Source organism: Nicotiana attenuata, unplaced genomic scaffold (assembly GCF_001879085.1).
Source record: "Nicotiana attenuata strain UT unplaced genomic scaffold, NIATTr2, whole genome shotgun sequence".
Taxonomy (NCBI): Eukaryota; Viridiplantae; Streptophyta; class Magnoliopsida; order Solanales; family Solanaceae; genus Nicotiana; species Nicotiana attenuata.
Genome location: NW_017670668.1, coordinates 454,108 through 479,677, shown reverse-complemented (window position 1 = coordinate 479,677; position 25,570 = coordinate 454,108).

Here is a 25,570-nt window from a genome sequence, read left to right as displayed (position 1 = left end):
GTCACTCACTTCATTTCCAGTTGTGTCCAATTGACTCTGTACTGCTATGAGGAGACCACAAGAGTATCAAGTCCTTGTGTGGGTTCCTAGCTCCTGAAGTTGTAGCAGTACACCTTTAGCTGGAATCCGTTAAAGCTTGCAACAGTCCAAGTAGGTCAGGTTAAGTTTGTTAGATCATCAAAACATAAGGCAAGAGTATTTAAATTCTATCAACCCCATCATCACTGTTCTTAGCCATGTGTTCTTGGATTGAAGGTTGCCCCACGAATTTTCTCGTCTGGCCCTTTCTTATGTGCCGCTTTACGCAAGAGAGTAAATTCCAAGTTTAAAGAACCAAGTAAAGGAATTCAAGAAGGAAATTAGGGGGTTACAAAAGGTATGCAGTCAGAGTTGGAGAAGGAAGTGAAAGGAGTAACAAGGATCTTTTCCCCGCAAAGTTTTTTCTCTTTCCTCAATTGTCACAAACACGTTTACACTTCTACATTGTATGGGATCACTTCTTTTGAAGAAGATCAAGTAATACACCAGAGAACTTAACCTGTTGCCTGCACACAGAAGAGAAACCTGTGAAAAATAAAATGAAATTGGTTCCTGAATTAGCACCAAAAACCAATTTGAATGCTATTGATTGCCAATCCCCGACAACAGCGCCAAAATTTGACGAGTGCAAAACACAACACGAAATTGATGCTCGCCAGCCAAAGATAGTATAGTATAATTATCGTCTGCACAAGGATTAGATTTAAACAATTTTCAAATGTATTATGGTTTTACGTTATCCAGAATGATCAAAGAGAACTAGAGAGTAAGCAATGTGTTATTATCAAGACGAAGAATAAGGGTTTTGACATGATAGGTGCAAGACTGCTATCCTGAATTTGACACTGTTATATTTCACTCTTAAGGCTCTATATTTCCCATGAATTCAACAGGTGAATAACTTATACTGCCGATTCAGATTTCTCTCTCGATGAATTAGTAGGAATGATCTAGAGAAATTTTTCGTGAATCTCTCTGAATCTTAATTTAAACGGTAACTCAAAAAGGTTTCTCGATTACTTCAATGAATCACTAAACTAAACTATGGTATATGCTACAATAATATTCAATAAGACGTTCCTCTTTCGACTAAACGCCAATAAGAATAAAATCACAACAAGTATTAAAGCTCCTCTAACAAATTCGAGCAATTAAAAAGTAGTCAATTCCATACACAACAACCAAGTCACGAAATCATATCTAACCCTTAGGTAAACTATTCCATAGATATGGAGAAAGTCATCACAAATAAGTTTAAGAATATAGAAAATATTAATTCAACGTTACAATCCAAACTCGAGTATTAAATTGGTGGGTGAATGATGAATTCTTGTATCTTGAAGCCTCCAGTGCTCTCCAAAAGCTCCCTAGGTCAACATCTGTTAAAATCGTATTTTTGATGTATTTATATGACGTAGGAACGGGACCGGACAAAACTACCCCTTACAAGTCGAAGTGGGACAATTGGACTGCAAAAATATACTGGTGCGGCGCACCATGCGCCGCCCCATATGCCACATTAGTGAGGATCTTCAGAGAGTTGATTTATTTCACTCTACATGAATTCTGCACTAGCACCCCGCGCCCCGCGGTGCATGGTGCGATGTGGTAGTGCATTTTTCTCACACTTTTTGATATCCAGACTTGATCCTCGACCTCCAAACGTGATCCCAACTTAATTTTTGGGCCTTCTACTCAGACTTCAGAGCTCCAAATCATCCATTTTAGCTCCAAATTTGCTTCTTCTCTCAAAATCATCCTACATACAATCAAAGTATAGTAATTTGAGTGTAAAATATAGCTAAAATACAGGATTTTAGCCTACCATCAATGATGGTGTTTAAGGTAGGAGGTTCAGACTCGACATCAACCTATTTGGTTTTGTTCTTCTTTGGGCCTCCACCGAAGAGAAGACCAATGTTTCCTAGGACAGCAGTGTAAGGAGACATGTTAATGAGAAATTTATGAAGAAAGAATAAAAATGAGGAGTAGTGGAAAAGTTATAGACAACAAAAATTATGGTCATTATTACCTCGATAATTTATCAAATGGTGGGATAACACATGTTCGTGTCATTAAATATGGAGAGAAATGCGTCATTTCAAATTTCAAAAATTGCTCAGAAACTTGCCCGCTAAGGAAAGAGGTTTTCTCCACTTCCTAGTGACACTAAAGTATTGTCACCAAAAATTATGGGGACACTCTGTATACAGTAAAATTGGTTAGTGACAATTGGACGGATAAAGAGGTGACACATAGAGCTACAGATAGGTAGGATGTGAGTTAGCAAATAGTGGATACCGGTTGCAAGCATGTGACCGATGTTGGTTGAATCTCGAAGACTTAGTAGCCGATGATAAAGGTTCAATGTATTGACATCAGGTAGCATTCAATGGGCGGTCGTTAGAGAGTTATCTACATTTATAGCCAAACGTTATGCAACCATCAATGTCGGTTTTATTCTCCTTCGGAGGAGCTTGATTTGGGGATCTTGTCTTCCTAACATCCATTGTAGACATGAAATATTATGTACACAAAAGCAATATTCTGCTCTCAAAATTATAGAATTACTTACTTTTTTTTGTTCTTAATATTGTTTGTACTTCTGCCGGAAAGTCTAAGCTCATTGCCAGGCTTCTATTTCCTTTAATTTTATTTCATAATCGTATTTCTGTTCTTATTTATTTCGTATTATTGGGTCAAAATCGATTTACATATCTATAAATTACACTAAAATTCAATTGTACCATTTTATAGGTAAACACACTATTTCAAGAGAAAGGGGGTGGCAGTGTTTTCTACAATTTTGAGGGATGATCGAGGCTACTTTGTTGGAGGTCTTTCAAGTCATTTTTTTCGGATTGTTTGAATGCCCATAACGTTGAAGCTTTCTACCTTCACGAAGTACTTTCATGACTCAAAGGCTTAAATATTGATAAGTTAATGGTTGAATTTGATTGTCAAGATGTGTTGATCTTAATTCAATCGTGTCTAATCTATTTGAATTTGGTATCGTCGCTGGAGATTATTTATCTTTGAAGAATCAATTTCATAATTTGTTTTTTCATTGGACTGGGCGAGATGCTAATAAAGTGACTTACTATCTTGCTCGAATATTTTTATCGTATGCAATTCGTGTAATTTGGGACCCTTATCTTTTTACTTTAGCTTCTATTCTTTGTTCTGATGTTTCTCGTTTAGAGAACATTGTCCTGATGTAACTTTATTTTGGCATGATTGTTTAATAAATATTTGTAGCCTCAAAAAAAAAAAAAAAGAAATAGGAGCATGTTTATAAATTTTAGGATTAATGGTATATAGAGTTTCTAATTTAGTTGGAGTGTAGTTACAGGGTAAGTTGACATGCGGCTCGAAAATTCACATCTATATATATTAAAAGGAGAGGCAAAAGCATATTATTAAGACAAGTGGCATAATCACAAAAAGCCAAGTGTCATTCTTAAGACAAAATAAACTACCTTTTTAACTAAAAAAACTTTTTTAAATTTTGAATTAATTAGTTACTCTTTTTGAATTAATACATATAAATATATTATAATTAGCTATATTAAAAAACGAAAATATAAAAAAATAACTACCCATTAAAATTGGGGAGTAGTTTATAGTTGGTGTTTCAAAGTTATTTTAAAATAAAAAAATGAAAAATAATAAAACATTAAAATTAGCTACAATAAAAAAACGAAAATATCAATTAAAAAAACCTACCTATTCAAGTTGGGAAATCGTTTCAATTTCGAGTTTTAAAATTATTTTAAATAAAAAACTAAAATAAAGAAATAAAAAATTGCCAATTCAAATTTGGGGTATGGTTTCAATTTGGAGTTTTAAAATTATTTTAAAATAAAAAATGGAAAGTGATTTCTTTCTAATATAGTACTCTCTCTCTCTCTCTCCTCTCATCTATATAATATATATATATATATATATATATATATATTATAATATATATAATATATATATATATATATTATAATATAATATTTTATAATTAGCTATAATATAAATAAAATAAAAAAACTATCCATTCAAATTAGGGAGCAGTTTCAAGTTGGAGTTTTTACAAATATTTTAGAATAAAATAACACAAAAAAATAGCTATAATAAAAAATATCCATTCAAATTGGGAGTAGTTTCAAGTTGGAGTTTTAAAATTATTTATAAATAAGAAAATAGAAACTTTCAATTCAAATGAAATAATACAAAAATATAAAAATACTGTAGCTAATTTATATATATATATATATATATATATAATTATATATATATATATATATATATATATATATATTACAACACACACACACACTATTTATCTCTTTATACTTTTGATGTTATACTTAGTAAAAAAATTTACTTTATTTAAATTTATCTATAATAAAAAATATCCATTCAAATTGGGGAGTAGTTTCAAGTTGGAGTTTTAATATTATTTTAAAATAAAAAATAAAGAAACTTTCAATTCAAATGAAAAATACAAAAATATAAAATACTGTAGCTAATTTATATAAGATAAGCATTATATAATTATATATATATATATATTTATATATATATATAATGTAATGCTTTTTTAAAAGAAAACCATCACAACCTGGAGCTTTCATAATATATTATATATCTTATATTATATATAATATAATATAAGATAATTGCAGCTCAATCCTCACGGTAATAATTATGCCAATTCTGCCTAAAAATCTCTTCAGGTGATCAAGGGGGCTCCCTTTTTCTGTAGATGATATTAGGAAAAAAGGTATTTTCAAATTACTGGTACTGGCTTAGAGTGAGAACCCAGTCCATAGCTTTACTTATCAGTTATCTGTCGATTGCCTTCTCTCCCATTACCTTAAAGTTCAATCAGAAGCCTAGAAGAAAGACTGTACCTACCAATCCAATAATATATAATATAAGATAAGCATTATATATATATATATATACATATATATATATATATATATATATATATATATATATATATATATATATATATATATATATATNATCTCCATTCCACTGAGTCATAAGCTTTCTTCATGTCTATCTTCATCATGCATCTAGGGGATACCCCTTTCCTATTATATCCTTTAACTAGTTCATGACTTAGTATTATATTATCATTAATCAGCCTACCAGGAACAAATGCAGCCTGGTTTTTATCCACTATATCATCCATGATATCCTTTAGCCTGTTAGTTAGAACCTTGGATATAATTTTGTATAGAATTGTGCAGCAGGAAATAGGTCTATACTCAGAAATTTTGACAGGATCTTTCACCTTTGGTATGAGGGTAACTGTTGTAACATTGATTGGTTTGCACATTTGAGATTCTTCAAAGAACTCTAGCACTGCATTTGTAATCTCTTCTCCTATCACTGGCCAAGCTTTTTTAAAGAAAACTGCATTAAAACCATCACAACCTGGAGCTTTCATATCACTGATGCCTTCCAAAGCTTGATATATTTCCTCCTTAGTCACCTCTGCTACTAGCTGCATCTGTTGTATTCTGTTCACCTTTGGACCATCTTTCATTACTACTGGATTGACTGCTGGTAGTTCATCTGCTGAAGTCCCCAAGAGTTGCTTATAGAAACCTATCACCTCTTCCTCTATGTCCTTCTTTGTGTATGCAAAGCTGCCATCACTTTTTATCAATCTTCTAATTTTGTTTTGATTGCATCTACTCTTCATGCTGGCAAAGAAGTAAGCAGTATTTGCATCCCCTAATTGCAACCATTTAATTCTAGACTTCTGCTTCATAATACTCTCCTCTATTTGTGACCATTTTTCCAGTTGTATTTTTGCTTCTTTCTCCTCTTCTATTAGTTGTCTATTTTGCCCTGGGGTCCTCATTTGTTTCTGCAATTCTATCAATTTCTGTCTACATTCCTTGACCTTCACCTCTGCACCATTATATTCTGCCTTGTTCAACTCCTTCATTGCTTGCTTTACTTTCTTCATTTTTTGCCATACACTCCACATTTTCTGTCTTCCATAAGATTGACTCCAAACTTCATCAACAGTCTTCAGAAAATTGTCATGCTCAGCTAGATGATTTAGGAATTTAAAAGGCTTTGCATTCTTTTCTTCCTGTACCTCCAGTTCAATACTCATAGGAGAATGGTCTGAACTATGAGGATCCATAACCCACACTTCATTCTGTACCATTGAGAGTAACCAATCTGTATTAACAATTGCCTTATCAATCTTACTATAAGTGCTCCCATTAGTCCATGTATACCTTCTTCCACTATTTTTTAATTCAGCTAACCCATTATTTATCATGAAATCATTGAAATCTCTAACCTCAGCTTCTTGTACAGGACTTCCCACTGGTCTATCTTCCCCCTTCCTTATAGCATTGTAATCACCCATGGCTAACCAAGCTCCTTGCTGTGTTGAATGAATACTTTCTAATGCAGACCATAGGCTTTTCCTTTACACTATGCAATCCATATACTGCAGTAAAGTTAATCTGAGTATCTAGTCTCTTCACATATATTCTGGAATGGATCAGTTGTTCAGTTTTACACACCTCTTTACATTCTATTTCTTTGGGATCACATGCTATCCATATTCTCCCTTTACTACTCTGCTCATAGTTATCTATATACTACCATCCTGGAGCTATTCTCCTAATAACTTGTGCTGCATTTTGTTTTTTGATTTTGTGTTCCAATATTGCTATTATATACACTTTATTACTTGTAATAAACCACTTTACCTCCTTTTGCCTAGCAGGCTTATTCAAGCCTCTTACATTCCAGGTGATGAGCTTCATACTGGAATAAAGAGGTTTTGAGTACCTCCCCCTTGTCCTGTATCCTCTCTCTGTCTACTGCTACCTTCTCCTTCTTTGTATGACATCAAAGATTCTGCAAGCAAGTTGAAACCATTCAATATGGTCACTACTTCTGTCTGCTGTTTATCCCTTATCTTTGCCGCTGATCTTCATATAGCTGTTCGCTATTGTTGTTCCTCCTTCCCTTTATGACTCTCCACCTGATTATTTATTATCTCCGTGCTTGTGTTTTCCCCTTGCGCTGTTTTTCTCTCCTCTCCTTCATTTACTTTTGGTATCCCTTTTGGTTGCCATTCCTGTTTCTGTTTTATGTTCTTATTCCTTATGTTTGGCTGGTCTGTCCTTCTACATTGATGTCCCACCTGCATACATTTTGTGCAGAATTCCGGCACCCAATCATATTCAATTACTTGCATAAACTCTCTCCCATTAGGATCAGTTACTTTAACTGATTTTGGTAGCTCTTTTGTCACATCCATCTCCACTAACACCCTAGCATATGAGATCCTGTCAACTTGTGTAGTACATGCATCTGCATACAAAGGTACTCCCAATCCACTACTAATCCTGCTTAGTGATCTCTTACCCCAGCAATTCAAAGGTAAATTTGGATATTTCACCCACACTGGTATGGTCTGCAAAACTTCTTTGTTTAAATCAAAATCAGCTGACCAACTTTCACTATAATTGACTTATTATTCATCACGTGTGGCCCAGAGTACAATACCTCATCCCGATCTTCAATCGAATTAAATTTCACCAAAAAATACCCATCGTTATGGAAGTAGACTTTAGGCTTTGCAACAAAATTCCACATCGAAGCTATATATCTCTCCATTGCACCAATTGACGGATTATCCCCCACAACATACAAAATTAAAGCTAATTTCCACTTTTGAGTTTCCTCTTTTACCTCTTCTTTGCATAATTCAACTGTTATTTCTCCATTTCTGATAGTAGGCGGAATATAGCTCAAATCCATACCTTTTGCTGCAAAAGTTGAACCTACGAATAGATTCGCCCATTTTTCTGATCCTTTTCCAGCTACATCACCTTCTCCCTGCTTCTCTGCTTCCTTGGCAATTGCTCGATTATTCTGTTCAATTATCCTTTTTCCACTTGAATTAGTATCTGCATGTGCTATCACTGCTTCTAATTGAGTTATACTAGCTTGTTCCGTTCTCATCCCTGAAGTTTGTCCCTTCTCCTTCATATTCGTCAATGTCGGCCACTGTTCCATCAGAGTTTCTTCCTGAACACTTTTCTGATCATGATTGGATTTTTGAACTGGAGTCTGAGACGCTGAAGCTTCCACTGGAATGTGTGTAGTAACGATTTTCTTCGGCCTTCCCCTTCCCATGGCGATTGGCGTACGTTAGTTCATGCACTCTAACGTGCGCCTGGCGGTTTATTTTTTACTATTGCTTTCCTAAACAAGATTTAATATTGCTAGAACCTAGGGATGGCAAATGGGTAGGTCGGGTCGGATATGAGCGGGTTGAAAATGGGTAACTCAAAAAAGGAATAAAAGAATAAATTATTCGATCTGACCCGTATTTGAGACGGATAAAAAATGGGTTATCTGGCGAATAATATGGATATCCATATTATCCATAGCTTCTTGAATATGGTCACTTTTGGGAGAATTCTTAGTCTCCTAAACTTGAGGAACCCCCAATTTGAGGCTTTATATGGTTACCCATTTTCGACCCGTTTTTAAACCCATTAGTTATCCATTAGTGGATAATATGGTTATCCATTTTCTAAGTATATAATATGGTTCTTATTCATATTCGGCTTGTTCTTAAGAAGTTCATTATCCAACTCATTTTTCAATGAAAAATATGAATGGATAACTGTTTTCTTTTAACCATCAGTGCCGGCCATTAGGCAAGGCCAATAAAGCAATGGCCTCAGGCCCCCAAATATTTAGGTCCCCACTTTTAATTAATAATAGGTTAATTCTATGATAATTTTTAAAATATATTGAATATTTATGGTAAAAGAGTATATAATAATTTTCTAAGAAAGAGTATTATTTAGACAATGTGATTTGTGGCGACAAATAATAAATTTACATTCTAATACTAATATTTTGTTTTTTCTCATAATAAAACTTGTATTTTATATTCTTTCTTTTCCTCTCACTATGTCGTCTATTCTCTAAAAATAATAAGGGATGAAAGATGATAAAAATTTATTTGCACCGGATGTTTATATCAAGCGAATAAATGTAAGAATTTTGACTTGCATACATATGTTTTAGCACTTAACCATGGTTGAGTGATATTTATTGTTACTTTAGTTTGTTCATTATTTTCTTAAGGTTAAATACACAGTTAAGTATAAACTCTCAGTGCAGATGGGTTTTTAAGGATCAAAAGACAATAAAAAAAAATTAAAATTGCTTCTTTTTCATTCGTTCAAGCACTGCAACAATAGTAAAATTTTATTCTGATATCAAGTTATGCACTAGAATTAGATTTTATTGTTCTAACTTCCTATTATTGTTCTAAAATTTATTATTTTTATATTTTTACCTCATAGTAGTATATTGCTTTTTTCATTATTTATAAGAATTCACATATGTCAACTATAATTTGACATATGAACCGGGTTATTTTATATGTCTCTTTTTTATAAAGTTTAAAGCCTCAATTTTTTTTTTTTTTTTTTGCTTTAGGATTCCAATGTTCTTGAGCCGCCCCTGTTAATCATTTTGCCACCTTTATTAGAATCTAATCTTTGACGGTGTAGTCTAAAAAATTTGCATTAAATAGTTTATATCTCAGTTAGACGTTGGCTTTGAGATCAATGTTTGTAAGCAAATTGTCATATCTCAATCCTCATTATATTTTGTACCTTTAAAGCCAATTTTGGGTCGTTAAACTTCAAGCAAACTACAACACTTAATTGGACTTAAAGAATCAGATTTTGACTACACAAAGATTTTAAATACAATTAATGAAGACAATTGTGCTAAAGAAAGAACAAGAATTTGTACCGTGACTCACGCTTCCCCTTTGTCCCTCCCATTCTCCCAAAATTCTTAAAGACAATTACTTTGCTATTAATAAAATTACACATTTATCCCTCCTATTTTTCCTATCTACTAATATTAGCTTAAAGAAAAATTAAACAATAACTTTAAAACACAAAATATCCTTTTCTAAACCGACAAATGACAAATTTAGAGACGTAGGGATAATTTTCTAAGCCCAAAAAAAACATTATTTAGAAAAAGTTGATGTTGTAATATTTTCATTCTTTTTCTCCTGAATTTCTGAGGGTGACTATGACATTAAATCCGAGAGGGTCAAATGTGACTTTGAGCTTTAAATTCTGTGGCTAAGCCTCACAGAATACAAGGAGTTTTAGATGCCTTTCTTTCTTGAAATAATTAATTCACTCACATTTGAATTCCTCGCAGAGGTTTTAACGATTATTTAGATTCACATCAAGAGGAACTTTAAGAATACTAGTAAACATTTTGCTAATTAAATAATATATTATTTGCTCTTTAGCAACTATGATACTCTCCCAGTTCAATTTTTGTTTGTATCGTTTTGCTTGACATAAAATTTAAAATTCATGATTTAAAATAAGTCTTAGAAATTTGTGTATAAATCATCCCATCAAGATAAAATAATTTTTGTAAATTAAATTACTTTTAAATCAGAATTCTTTGTAGGATAAATTAAAAGAAAGAGTGTGTCACATAAATTATAGTAAGAAAAATAATAAGTAAGCAATTTTTAAGAATATAATATTTGTCTGCATATAAATCATCTAATTAAGGATAAAATGAAAATTTTTAAGTTAAAATTACTTTTAATATATAAAACAACATTCTTTATAGGACATACTAAAAGAAAAAGTGTGTCACACAAATTATAGTAGGAAAATAGTACTAACTATTTTTAAAAGAATATTAGAAGTAGAAAGAATATTAATAAAATAAATATTAAAGGAGATAGGTATTGATGTAGACCAGTCAAAGATACTTTATCTGCACTTCCACCAATGCCTCCCTAGACCCTATTATAGGAATGAATGAAGTGTCAGTAAAAATAAAGGAAAATGATAGGTTCTGAATTCTATATTGTGTCACCCTATTCTTCATACTAATTTCATACCCCTACCCCCAGTCATAAGCTTGTGTATTGATCTAAAATAATTCCTTAAACAAAAAATATGAACAATTTTGGTCTTTATAATACTCATTAGCACCCTTTGGACAACCTACCTATGAGGCACAAACTAATTATCCGCTTTTGTCCATTTAAAAATTATTTACAATTTTTACCTATTTGATCCAAATTTATTTCCCGGCTACGCATTCCTCATTCTCCCTTAAATTTGTTTTACTCAACATACCAAACAGTGCATTTTCCTTTTAATAAAAGTCCCTAGCTTTCTTTTTGTGAAAAAGTACGAAATCCATTCAATAATCCAATAAGCTACCTTCGCTCATGTTGTGGTGCATATTTACCTTTGCATTTGAAGTACAAAATATTAAGACATCAAGCTTCACTTTTGCAAGCTTACTTAGTAGCTATTACAATTTGATGACTAAATAATTTGGTCTTTTTTTATTTTAAGTAGCACATACGATTACTTAATATATTAAGTTTCCCAAATCTAATGAAGACTCATAATTGTTGGGCTTGAAGCCTACGAATTTGAAATTTTATTATGTAGATTTATTATTTGATTTGAAGTGGGTGCTATGAAATATTACTTATAGTACCATAGAGTAAGCTTCACAGATTTGAATTTTTGTGTGTATTTAAATATCCACTATTGTTGGGCTTGAAACTCTTGAATTTTAAAAAATTTATTTTGAAGATTTGTTGTTTGATCCAAAGTGGGTGTTATTAAATATTTCTCATAGTGCCTTCTGGAAGTTCATACTAAAATCTGATCGCATTTGAAGCTGACTTGAGGTGATTGAGATCAAATTTTTTTGCTGAAAATCGAAGAACACAATTACCCAACAGTATACCGTTACGGTATATAATATATTGTAGGAGTATATAGCTATACTGTAACAATATACTATTATAGTATACAATATGCTGCAACGGTATACTGTAATAATTGAAGAAGCACACAGTTACCCAACAGTATACTGCTACGGTATACAATATATTGTAGGAGTATATAGCTATATTTGCAACATTATACTGTTATAGTATACAATATACTGCAACGATATACCATAACAATATGCAATATATTGCAACAATATGATGTAATAGTATACAATATACATAATAGTATACTTCGTTTGTTATTTGTTGAATCATATAGGTGCTATTGTACAAAGCTAAAGTCATGGTTATAGTAATATTATATTGTTATAGTATACAATATAATATAACATTATACCGTAATAATTAACCCATTTTTTTTATTTTTTTCTACTAGGTCCTTCTGAATATTTTCTTAGATGAATTTTTATGGAGTTCCATGAAGATAATATCCATTATATAAGAAGTAGGTGTCAAAAGACATAAAATAGCAATATGCCTATTTTGTATATTTATATGCAATTTTGGTATATATCGTGACAAGTATTTTATAATAACATTAAATACTAATATGTCATTTTATTACTAATGTACCATTTTATTATAATTATTATAATGATATATAATTTTGGATCCTATGTGCTAGAAATATTTACCGTAATATATATATTTAAAAAAAACCAAAAAAATAGAAATAAGATATACTAAATAGTTTATTTTTTTATAATTGATATGGAGAAAAAGAAAAATATGAAACAAAGAAGGGGGAAAAACTCTTATCAGTTTTTTTTTTTAATTATATAACAAAGGGAGAAAAAAAATAAAGAAAAGTATCAAAAGAGTGCCGATCATCAATAAGCCTTCTATGATCCATGGAATAGGTAGACCCGGTAAATACTTTGGTTTGGGCAGAGACGGGTAAATTGTTTGTGTTGGGTAGGTATTTGTGAACTTATCCCAGTTAAGGTTCTGTTCCAATATGTTCTTCAGTTTAAATGGGCCACATTTTTCTTATGAGTCAATTCAGTCAAAGATAACTGTCATTGAGTGTTTTAAGTACAACAGAGACCAAAAGTAGTTTATTTTGATAAACATAAAGGATTAAACCTGGTCAAGTTTATATTTAAGGATTATATTAGTTCAAACTTTTAAATATAATGGACTATTTTTGTCATTTTCTATGTATTTGCATTGAATATGGAATCCCAGCTAAGAAGAGGAACCTTGGAACAACAGTAAAGTTGTTTTTGTGTAACTATAGGTTACGCGTTCGACCCGTGAAAACAATCACTAATACTTACAATATGGTAGTCTATCTACATCACACCTTTAGGATGCATCCCTTCTCTCAACCACGCATGTGGGAATGTCAATGAATATTGAAAAACCGACTAAAATAACCATACCGTACCGTACTGTACCCCACCGAACCAATTTTTAGGTTTCTGTTAATAAAACCTTAGGTTTTTTATAAATCTATAATCGCACCGATAATTAGGGTAGGTTTTTTATTTTATGAAAATAAACCGAAAAAATATCGAACCGTAACGAATAAATTTACATGTGAAAAATATATTTATATATTAAATTTAAAAATAAAAAAGCATTACATTTTTTCTTTGGCCTTTGGAATTACGAAACAGTTACAAGCCAACATGTAATTAAACTCAAAATCCTAATTCTCAAACCTATTATGCTACTCCTACCGAAACTAAATTACTTTTAGCATATTTACTGGCAAGAGACGAAGTATTCTAGTGATTATGAGTAGCAAACTACAATGTAATGAATATGTTTCCTTTCATATGATTTAGATTTATCTTTTTGAATATTTAATCTTCTATAGACTTTATTTTTGAGTTCTAACTTGGTGTATGATTTATAATTTTTTTTGTCTTTGCTTAATTTTGTTTACGCTGCTGTAAAATAGTTGATTGAACTAAACTCTGGTCATCTTTCATGTTTTCTAAATTCATCACTCTTTAAACAGTAAATGTGTTTAGAGAGTTTTGCTAAGTCCTATAAAAGTATGTATATTATTGTATTCTAGTACCTCTACTAGTGACTTTTATATGATATTTAAGAATATTGAAAATTAATCGAACGTACCGATACCGAAGAGAAACTGATATGATCGGGACGATTTGACAAGTTTAATTTTGGTTATATATAATAGAAATAACTGAAAAATATGGTACAAATTTTATAAAATAGCCGACCGAACCGAACTATTGACAACCCTACCTGCATAAATACATGATACTTGTGCACCGAGCTAGCTTGAAGCCAGATTAGGAAAGTGTTTCCCGAGTTCGAGCAAATGGAATGCGACATTCAGGCAAAAAAGGGCTGGGGTCCGATCTGCGCATACATCACTAAAAAAGATAAGACTGCACGCCACTAAACGGCGCTATTTAACGCTTGGGTTCGCCCAATACAAGAACTACAGCCCAACCTAGCTCAACCTCAACAAGGTAATTCTAGCTGGTAGATTAGCTAGTTGTGCTAACAAATCATAATCGAGCTTCTTAGGAAAGTCTCTATCCTTCTCTTACGGTCAATCATTCCTAAAGTCAAGACATTGAAGAGTATAAAATTCCATTTAAATGACTCACAGTCGCAGGTATTTGCACCTACTGTATGGAAAATGTTGCATAAATTAATGATTTCACACTATCAACCAACTGAATGTTTGGTCTTTCTTTGAAAGAATTTCAAATGTTTCGGCGAAAAGAATCCCAGCCAGTGAAATATTTATATTGCATATCTTAAATAAATAAACAAAACGTTAAAGTTTATAAGAGACGATTCGCCTAATACACCACAATATTTGTTTTCCTTTTGTTTTTCCAAGTTGTCGAGGGAAAAAAACCAATAAGAAATGTGCATTAAGTGTAGTGTTTACCCTCAAAATCGGATAACAATTGTATTTGTAAGTGGTTTTAAAGATATGCGGATTAATTTGATACAAAGTTGTAAATTGGATTAGATTGAACAAGTAAAGATAAAATGAATTCAAACCATGTGAATAAGACAGTTTTAGCCTTGGTGAAATTGTTCACCCTCGATCCGGGCTTGCTATAGTCAACACTGATGAACAAGTGAAAAAGCTAAATAACAGAGAAAATGATAATATATTGCCTTGGAATGCGTGTCACATTTGTTTTTATGAGTAAAATTATACCCCCTTTATATAGTAGGGGAGTTCTACATTAGGTACAACTCTATAAAAGGTAAAAAAATCTTCTGATTAACTGATTGTCGGTTCCCTATCGATACATGCCGAGATCCCCGTCGTGACATCTGGCTGGTCACGGATATTTTGGCCTTCCGTTGGTTATGCTTGATTGTCGACAATGTCCTTTGAAGTTGTTCGAGGCCAGGAACGATTCCGGAACTACGACCTCGATATTCCGAGGGCAGGCGTTGTGTCCCCGGGCTCTGGCTAGATGGGACTTTTGGCTTGATCTTTGTCCCTTCCCATCACATCTCGAGCCTGGCTTATCTTGTCGGAAGTCGAGGTGCATCATGAGCTCGCTTTACCCGTGTAGAGATAGTACACTTGTTTCTCGGAGGGTAAATGACGAGAAACTACATGAGCTTCTTTTTCCTACCTCGACACATCGCGTCAGAAATGACAAAAGACCTAAAAACATCTCGTCAGTCATGTCATTATGGCATTTAATGCATGTCGGTCGCCGGTTGGCTGTCGCTGGATGCAAAACGTCGCCCAACTACTATAAATACCTCTTTCTTTGTTCATTTTTACTTTACATCAAACCTCCTACCCTCGTACCCTTAGAATTTCAACAATCTTGAGTGCTTTTTAACCCGTTACTCAAGGTCCTTTGCAAAAAAAAAAAAAAAATCACCAGTCTTCTTTCCAAGCCAACAAGTCTAATTCTTCAACTTCCTTTCTTTATTCATCTTCTCCAGATCTCCCTCCACTTTTACTTTCTAAAGAAATGGCAAAGACCTTGAAAACCGTTCCCCGGAAAAAAAATCCTTCTACTTCGCGGCTGGCTACTGAGGCCAAGGCGACCGCTCCGAGCGTCACATACCGATGGCCGAACCTGCCTTGAAAATGTTCGTCCTCGGGGGTGCTCGGTAAATAATGATTTCAAAGTTTAAAAACCTTCTTCCATACGGTGCGAAGACTTCTCGAGATACATCTGTTAGATTACCGAAGAGATCTTCCCTACGGTTTGGATAGATTGCAATTGGGCCAATAAAATCGTAGTGGTCCCCGGCCCCGAGAAGGCCATTACCACCTATGTCGAGGGATACCTGAGTGTTTATACTTATCCCTTCACATTGGGATCAGTGAACTCGGTCATCATAGACTTCTGCAAGAGGTACGAGGTATGCCTCGATCGGATCATCCCTTCAATGTGGAGGATCGTGATCCTCCTCCGATTCTTTGTGAGCAAAATTGAAGGTTGTCAGTTCACCGTGGATCACCTACTTCGTCCGTACAATCCCGATTATTCCGAAGGGGGCTGATAAAGCTTACGCCAGGCCAGCAAAGCCCCATTCTCCAGTATCGATGAGGACCGGGATCGAGGCTGGCAAGGCCGTTTTATCCGAGTGAGGATTTCAGACCTGATTCCGGCGGAATGCATGCCATTCCCCGAGAAGTGGAATACTAGACATAAATAGAACTTTCCTTCGAATGTTAATTTTTGTTTACTTCTTTTTTTCTTGTTAGTGTTTGTGGTGGTGTAGTCATTACTCGGGTTCCAAATGTTGTTCCTTGACTCAAGGAGTGGGTCGAGGGTATCGTTTCTCAGATGCCCTACTCCGAGCTCTCATGGCGTGAACTCTCGAAGGGCTGTTGGGAGGCCCGTTCCCATGGTAAGATCATTTTTCCGATCAGGTTACGTTAGGCCTCTCCTTTTACTATCAAGTTCTTATTCTCTTTACTTTCTTTCTCAGGTTTGCCAAAGGATGTCAAGCTTAGGCCTCCGATTGGTGACGAGGAATTGCCCCTTGGGTCTCCTGCTCCGGGGCAGGCCGGAAAGAAGAAGGAGAGGAGGGACTCGAGCTCAGAGAAAAAGAAAATAAGGAGGTCGCTGGTCCGTAAGCCAAAAGAGACCTCCAGATGCCGAGTGCTTGATTCAGACTTACTACACCGGCTCAGGGATGAGTCCGAGGAGGACAAAAATTTAGTGGCCCAAGAGTTATCGTTTCCTTAGGAAAGGGTTCCAACTGAGGGGAGAACAACAGAGTCCAATTCCCCCACATTGAAGAGGCCGATGCAGCAGTAAGGGACGAGAACCCTCAAGACACCAGATTTTCACCACTCGGTGTCATTGACATAATGGGATCGACTTCGTGCACGAACTCGATGTTTGGTGAAGCTCAAACAACGAAGGAGCAGTCAAATGAGGGGGTCCATGGAGTGGACGATCCCCTCCAAAGCTTTTTTTATGGCGTGGACTCCAGTGCTATGGAGGATGTCACCGGATTGGGTGACTTAGAAGTACTGAGGAAAATTTCTCCCTCGGGGGCAGGTGGATCTAATTCGAGCCCAAGACCGGTCAATCGGTTCACTGCCCCAAGTGTTGATCCTGATCAGAAGCGGTCGATCATTATCATCGTTTTGGAGGATGCCCGGGTTCTTTCTGCACCCGTTGGAGTAGCTAGTTACGTCTGGTGCCTGGTGATCGAAGACGACATGAAAAGATGAAGGAGGTGGTTTCCTGTTCATGTTCAACGAAGCACGACACGCGCTGAACCGGGTAAGGTGTCACCGCACCTTTTCACTTTTCAACTTTGGTTATTGGTGGTCCTAACATTTCTTCACATATTTGCAGGCCTCAGTGCTTCAACACGAGACCTTCTTCTGGTATCGAGAAAAACCGAGCCAACTCGAGGCTGAAGTCTAAGAGCTCACCGAGAAGAGATACATGTACAAACTTCTCAGTGAGCAACGTGAAGAAGAGGCTAAGATCCTTCGAGCCAAGTTGGACACGGCTCAGAAAGAACACGGTGACCTGGTGGAATAGGTAAAAATCTTTTAAGTTAGTGATGACGAGCTAGACACGGTGACTAACAGTTAGAACCTGCAGGCCCAACAAAAGATCGATCGGATCGACCAGCTTCGGGGCGAGATGGACGTTATCAAGGTCGAGGCCAAGGAGTGGAAAGGCAAAATGGACCTCTTAGCCTCGAAAAAGGAAACCCGGGCTCAATTGGCCTCGGTGGAGGCTCAACTTTGAATGATGAGGGAGAAGGCTGAGGCACAGTCCCAGAACTGGGCTCGGTTGTTGCCGATCGGGAGACCCTCGCCAAGGAGCTTAAAGAGTCCAAGTCGGTGGCTGAAATAACCAAGGCCGATGCCGATGAGATGGTGGCCCAGGATAAAGCTGATGCCGAGGCGGCCCAAGACCGCTTGAAAGACATTGTTGAGTATGAGAAGTGGCAGTCTTGAGGGGAGGCTCTCGAGGAGGTTCATGCCCGGGGTTTCGATTTGTCGGCCGAGATTGCAAATGCCAAGGGGCTCGAGGCCGAGTCCAAGAAGTTGGCTTACCCTGAGGATGAAGAAGAAGACTCTGAGGGTCCCGGTAGATCTGGGGACAGAGAAGATCCTGATGGTCTCGGTAATGAGGCGGACTCCGGTGAGGACCAGGATACCTAGATGCCTCGTAGATCTTTTTGCTTTTCTGCTTTTTTGTTTTATTTTCTTTGTTGTCGAGGCCATTTGGCCTTTGTAAAAATTTCTTGAGGCCGTTTGGCCCTTGTAAAATTCTTTTGATATATATATATATATATATATATATATATATATATACACACACACACACACACACAAGGCTTTTTTGCTTTAACAAATTCCAAGCTTTTTCCTTTTATGATTGCAAAGATATCGAATTCCTTAACACGTAACAACTAGGTCTTATTCGGAGGTTCGAATAGGCCTAGTTCTCGATATTATTTTTCTTAAAACTCGGGGGGGGGGGGGGGGCTCGATATGACCGGAAGCTGTCCCAAAAATACTTAGAATGTTTTGGGTTACAATTTGCCGAGTGTAGCCTTCTGAATCGGTTTAAAAATCTTAAAGGCCTTATGTTTTGGTTNTTCCATTATTGGATAGGTACACGACAATCCATTTTAACTGAAAATTTTTCATCAAAGTCAAAGCAAAGAACGATTTTTCTTCCTTCGAGGCTCCGGGATAAAGATACAATTTTGCGTAAAAATTGTGAAAAAAAATTCGATTCATGTTTGACAAAACAACGTTCCCTTCTTTTTCTGATATTTTTATAACGGATTAATTCAATGAATTAGAACGAATCACCTGATTGATGGTCTATATCTTTTAGACTATAGTTAATGGATACTCTTAAATCATAATTCTAATTATATAGACTATGATTCCATACCAGAAAAATTTTCAAATTCCTTTCGGTTTTGGAGTTCTCAACAACAAACACCTACCCCTCTATTAGAATAGACATTCATAAAAAAATTTTAGATTTGATTGTATACCAAAAATACTTAGAATGTTTTGGGTTACAATTTGCCGAGTGTAGCCTTCTGAATCGGTTTAAAAATCTTAAAGGCCTTATGTTTTGGTTATGGATCTTAGACGTCTCGGAGCCGTTCTACGAGGGACGTATCCTTTTAGTTGAGGTGTTGTCCAGTAGGCTTGTTACGCCGAGTCAATCGGGCTTACCCGAGACAACCGTTCCCGAATGGGGATGGTCGTAGCTGCTAAAGTTCAGGCACTGCCTAATAGGCTTTGTGCTCCCGGGCTTCTCTATCCCGGGCCGTCCGAATCTGCCTTGGATGAATGTCCCCGAGTGAGGTGGCCCTTGGGCTCGATGCTTTTAGGGGACCAAATGTAAGAAGGAATTTTTTTTAAAAAGGGGCAGAATATTTATCCCCAAGGTAGAAACTTCCTTTCATTTTTGTGCGTAATGAACAAGGTTACACATGTGTACAAACTTTGTATCACGGCTCGGGCGGTCTTTGTGGGCATAGATCATATGATCGCTTGACCTTTACAGTAAATCCTATCGACTGAGCCTAGGATATTCGACCACGAATTTTCTTTCCCTACAAAAACCATTATCCGAGGGTGATGCCCCCAGTGTTCGAGGCCGGTCATAGAGAAGCCTTGGATACTGTTAAAGTGATCTTTGACATCAGTTCATAACCGGTCTTCGATTCTACGTTAGCACGATCCACTGTTTCCTCGTTAAAAACCTTGCCGGAAAACTCATTAGGGACAAAACTGGTTCAAGGGAAAAAGAGTGCAACGCGTGCGGGCCTAAAAATTGTATCAATCCTTGTCGGTTGCCTGCAAGTGTTAGTCCAAAATGTAAAAATAAAATAAATTAATGGGGTCGTACCTTAGCAGTAATATCTTTTCAAGTGAGTTATATTCCAGTTGTTCGGTAGTTACTCATCGTTCATTGCTCCAAGTTTGTAGGACCCTTTTCTGGTGATCTTGATAATTTAATACGGACCTTCCCAGTTCGTCCCCAACATCCCTTTGTTCGGGTTACCGGTGTTTAGTGTAACTTTCCTTAATACCAAGTCCCCAACGTTGAAGTGTCGAAGGTTGGTTCTTCGATCGTAATACCTCTCGATCCGTAGTTTTTGGGCAGCCAACCAGATGAGGGCGACTTCGCGCCTTTCATCTAATAGTTCCAGGCTCGTATTCATGGCCTCATTGTTTGACTCTTCGGTTGCATATTGGAACCTAAGACTCGGTTCTCCCACCTCGACCGGTATTAGAGATTCGGCACCATAAACTAACGAGAACGGGGTGGCCCTGGTACTGGACTTTGAGGTCATACGGTACGCCTAAAGGACTTTGGGCAAGATTTCTTTCCACTTTCCTTTGGCGTCGGTCAATCTTTTCCTGAGGTTTTGGAGTATGGTTTTGTTCGTGGACTCCACTTTCTCGTTTCCACTAGGGCGATAAGGTGTTGAAAGGAGTCTTTTTATCTTATGGTCTTCGAAAAACTTGCTTACTTTGTTGCCGATGAACTGCTTTCCATTGCCGCACACGATCTCAGCCGACATCCCAAACCGGCATATTATGTGGTCCCAGACGAAATCGATGAATTCATTCTCCTTGACTTTCTCGAACGCCCGGGCTTCCACCCATTTAAAAAAATAGTCAGTCATAAACAATATAAATTGAGCCTTACTAGGTGCCCATAGAAGGGGGCCAACGATGTCCATCCCCCATTTCATGAACGGCTAGGGGGACAAGACCGAATGTATACCTCTGAGCTGGTGTACACAGCAGCTCCCTGGGCTGGTGAATGATTGGAGCATACCTCTGACATCCATCGCATTTTCATACGAACTCCTCACGTCCTTTTCCATGTCGACCTAGTAGTAGACGACTCTGATTATTTTCTGAACTAACGACTCGGCGCTAGAATGATTTCCGCCGGTGCCTTCGTGGACTTCCGTTAGAACATACTCGATGTCTCCTGGTCCTAAAAATATTGTGAGTGGGCCATCAAAAATTCTTCGGAACAGGGTACCATCCTAGACAAGCTGAATCCGGTTGCCTTTGTCCGCAGAGTACTCGATTCCTTAGGATCCGAAGGTAATTTTCGGCCTTCAGATACTCTATATATTTATTTCTCCATTCCCAAGTTAGGATCATTGAGTTTATCTCGGCGTGGACTTCCTCCACTACCGATCTCATGAGTTGTACGACCATCCCTGAGCTGAATTCATCATCATCATCGACCGACGATCCCAAGTTAGCGAGAGCGTCGGCCTCGCTGTTTTGATCCTGAGGTACATGTTGATGAGTCCACTCCTTGAACTGATGTAACGTTATATGTAGTTTATCCAGGTATTTGCATTCATTCCTCTCTGACCTAGAATGCCCCATTTACTTGGTTCACCACAAGGAGGGAATCGCACTAAGCTTCGATCACCTTTGCCCCCAAGCTTTTGGCCAATTCGAGACCTGCAATCATGGCCTCATACTCGGCCTCATTGTTAGTTAACTTTATAGTCCTAATTGATTGTCTAACTATATTACCCGATGGTGGCTTCAATACGATGCCAAGTCTAGTCCCCTTCGCGTTCGAGGTACCATCCGTAAAGAGGGTCCAGATTCTCGAGGAAATCCTCGAGTTTAGCAACGTTTCTCTTTCGACCTCGGGTGTTAAGGCCGACGTAAAGTCAGCCACGAAATCTGCCAAAATTTGAGATTTGATGGCGGTCTGGGGTCGATATTTGATGTCGTACCCGCTAATTTCCACGACCCATTTGGCCAATCGACCCGAGAGTTCGGGTTTATGCATTATGTTCCTAAATGGTTAAGTAGTTACAACACATATAGGGTGGAATTGAATATATGGTTTTAGCTTCTTAGAGGCACTTACCAAAGCGAGCACCAATTTTTCTAGGTGAGGATACCTAGTTTCGGACTCGCCTAGAGTTCTGCTAACATAATAGATAGGAAATTGCGTACCTTCTTCTTTCTGGACCAGGACTCCACTTACCGCCACCTCAGATACTGCCAAGTATAGGTATAGTTGTTCGTCTTCTTTCAGAGTGTTAAGCAAGGGTGGGATCGAGAGGTACCGTTTGAGTTCCTCCAAGGCTTGCTGGCATTTCGAAGTCCACGAGAAGTTAGTCTTCTTCTTCAAAAGTGAGAAGACCCGTTAACCTTTGAACGACTTTGACATTTTCCACAAAAGTACCTCTTTAATGGCCTTGATCTTATCGGGGTTAATCTCGATTCCACGGTTGGATACCAAGAATCCAAGAAATTTCCCGGACCTGACTCCGAACGCGCATTTCGCCAGATTCATCTTCATATTGTACTTCCTCAATATGCTTAATGTTTCTCGCAAATACTTTAAATGGTCCTCTACTCGCAGGGACTTAACTAACATGTCGCTAATGTAAATCTCCATCAATTTTCCTATTTTTTCTTCGAACGTCCAGTTTACTAGGCGTTGGTAAGTGGCACCGACATATTTTTAGTCGGAAGGGCATTAGATTATAAGAGTAAGTACAGTACTTAGTGATGAAGGACGTTTTTTCCTTGGCGCCCGGGTCCATCTGAATTTGGTTGTAGCCGGAATAGGCGTCGAGAAAACTGAGGATCTCGTGGTCGGCAGTCGCATTGATTATGCGATCGATGTTGGGCAAAGGAAAAGAGTCCTTGGGGCATGCCTTATTCAATTCTTTGTAGTCTACGCAGATCTATAATTTATTCCCTTTTTAAGGACTACCACTACATTAGCTAATCAATCCAGGTATTTAACATCCCGAATCGACCCTATTTTAAGGAGTTTAGATACCTCGTCTATAATGAATGCATGTTTGACTTCTGGATGAGGTCTCCTTTTTTGCTTGACTGGATGAAACTTCAGGTCCAGGCTCAGCTTGTGAGTGGTTATTTCCGGAGGGATCCCTATCATATCAAGGTGGGATCAAGCGAAACAATCCACGTTAGCTATAAGGAATTGAATGAGTTTTTTCCTGATCTCGGGACTTAGCCCCGTGCCCAAGTATACCTTAGGATCGGGCAATTGCTCGATCAGTACGACTTGATCCAGTTCCTCGATCGTTGACTTGGTGGTGTCGGAATCATCAGGGATTATAAAGAACTTGGGGATCCCGTAGTCGTCTTCATCGATCCCCTACGGTTAGGTCGAGGCCGGTGTTGGTAATTTCTCTTTGGTTTCTTCCTTGCCGACCGAGCCCGGACTTTTTTTCATTATGAGTGCGGATATCGGGATCGCCTCTTCGACTACGAACATTTTCTTTGCAGTCGGTTGTTCTCCGTAGATTGTTTTAATCCCTCCTGGCATTGGAAATTTTAAACTTGGTGTAGAGTCGTGGGCATTGCCCTCATGTTGTGGATCCATGGCCTCTCGAATAGAGTGTTGTACCTAATATCGCCTTCTATTACATAGAACTTTGCTTCCTAGATGGTCCTGACGGCGTTTACCGGTAAGGTTATCTCCCCTTTGGTGGTTCCACATGCCATGTTTAATCCATTTAGAACTCGGACTGCAGGCACGATTTGATCTTGTAGATCGAGCTGTTCCACGACCCTCGATCTGATGATGTAGGCCGAGCTACCTGGATCAATTAACACACGCTTAACTCAAGATTTATTTAAGAGTACAGATTTTACTAGTGCATTGTTATGGGGTTGCACGATCCCTTCTGCGTGCTCGTCATTGAAGGACAGGGTTCCTTCGGGCACATAATCTCGAGTCCATTTTTCCCTTGTGATGGATACTTTTGTGCGCTTTAACTTCGGCCCCTAGGGAATGACAACTCCACCGATGATCATGCTAATAACGTGCTGAAGTTCTTCCTGCTCGATCTGCTTATTAGCGTCTCTATTCCCGAAATGATTCCCGGCTCGTTCGCTCAGGAATTCTCAGAGATGCCCGTTGTTGAATACCTGGCTACTTCCTCCCTCAATTGTTGTCAATCCTCCATTTTGTGGCCGTGAGTGCCATGATATTTGCACATTAGACTGGGATCCTGATAGAATATAAGGGTCCACCAAACTCTATAGAGAACCAAGTTCTCTATCAGATTCAACAATACATGCATCATACGCACATCAATAAATAAATGACAAGAGGAATTTTACGTGGAAAATTCCTAGCTCAACGGGATTAAAAACCACGACCTACCCATGTAGGATTTCAACTTCAATACTGAGCAACTTTTAGATTACAACCTATGCAACCTAGGACTTAAATTCTTAATCCCTCACTAACTTGTAATACTCTATTACAAGCCACTTTGCAATAACTCTATTACAAAGACTTTTCAACTTGACTAACTCTAGACAAGACTTAAACACACAGGTTTAAGGTTTACAAGGGTATCCTAAGGAATGCTTCTTAAACAAGCGAACTAGGAATTTCAATTTAAGAACTATTACAAAGTTACAACTCAACTAAGGACATAAAGTAACTCTATGTGGGAACTGGTCCATAGTTGTTTTGTTCTTCGTTCTTGAAGCACTTGACACTTGCTTGCTGAATGATCACGTGAGTGAAATCTCTAAGTGTTCAAGTGAATGTATTTTACCTCCCTGATTGTATATATACATGTGTGACATCACTTACAATGATGTAAGAAAGGTAGGTAAAAAGTTTTCCCTGGAAAGTTGACTGCAGCATTGTTCCTGCACTGTAGCGTGTGCAGGCAGCGACTTTCCAGCTTGAGAGTTGACTTCGTACAGTCTCCTCGGGAACAGGTAGGGACATGTTCCCTCCGCTGTTCCTTCCACCCTGAAGAGTTGAATCATATCCCATGCTGAATCCCAACCTGGAACCTTGTGATCTTAAGGTCTTGTAAATGTGTAACAGGTTCCTTATCTGATTCTTGGATAGTAAGTTTGTTAGATCATCAAAACATAAAGCGAAGTACTTATGACCAAAGTACTTGTAACCAATCAATTTCTCCCTTTTTGATGATGACAAACTCATAATTGAAAAACCCAGAAAGAGCCACATAGAATCAGACTGTGAACAAGAAAGACCTTAAGTTTCCCCCTGAAACTCTGCATTCCCCTTAATCAGTACCTGAAAATGAGTTCCCCCTGAATCTGTATTTCTCCCCCCTTCAGATTATTATTCATTTATGCACCTTTATTATTCAATTAAATCTTCCCCCTTTTAGCATCATAAAGAGCACGAAAAAAGTTAGTAG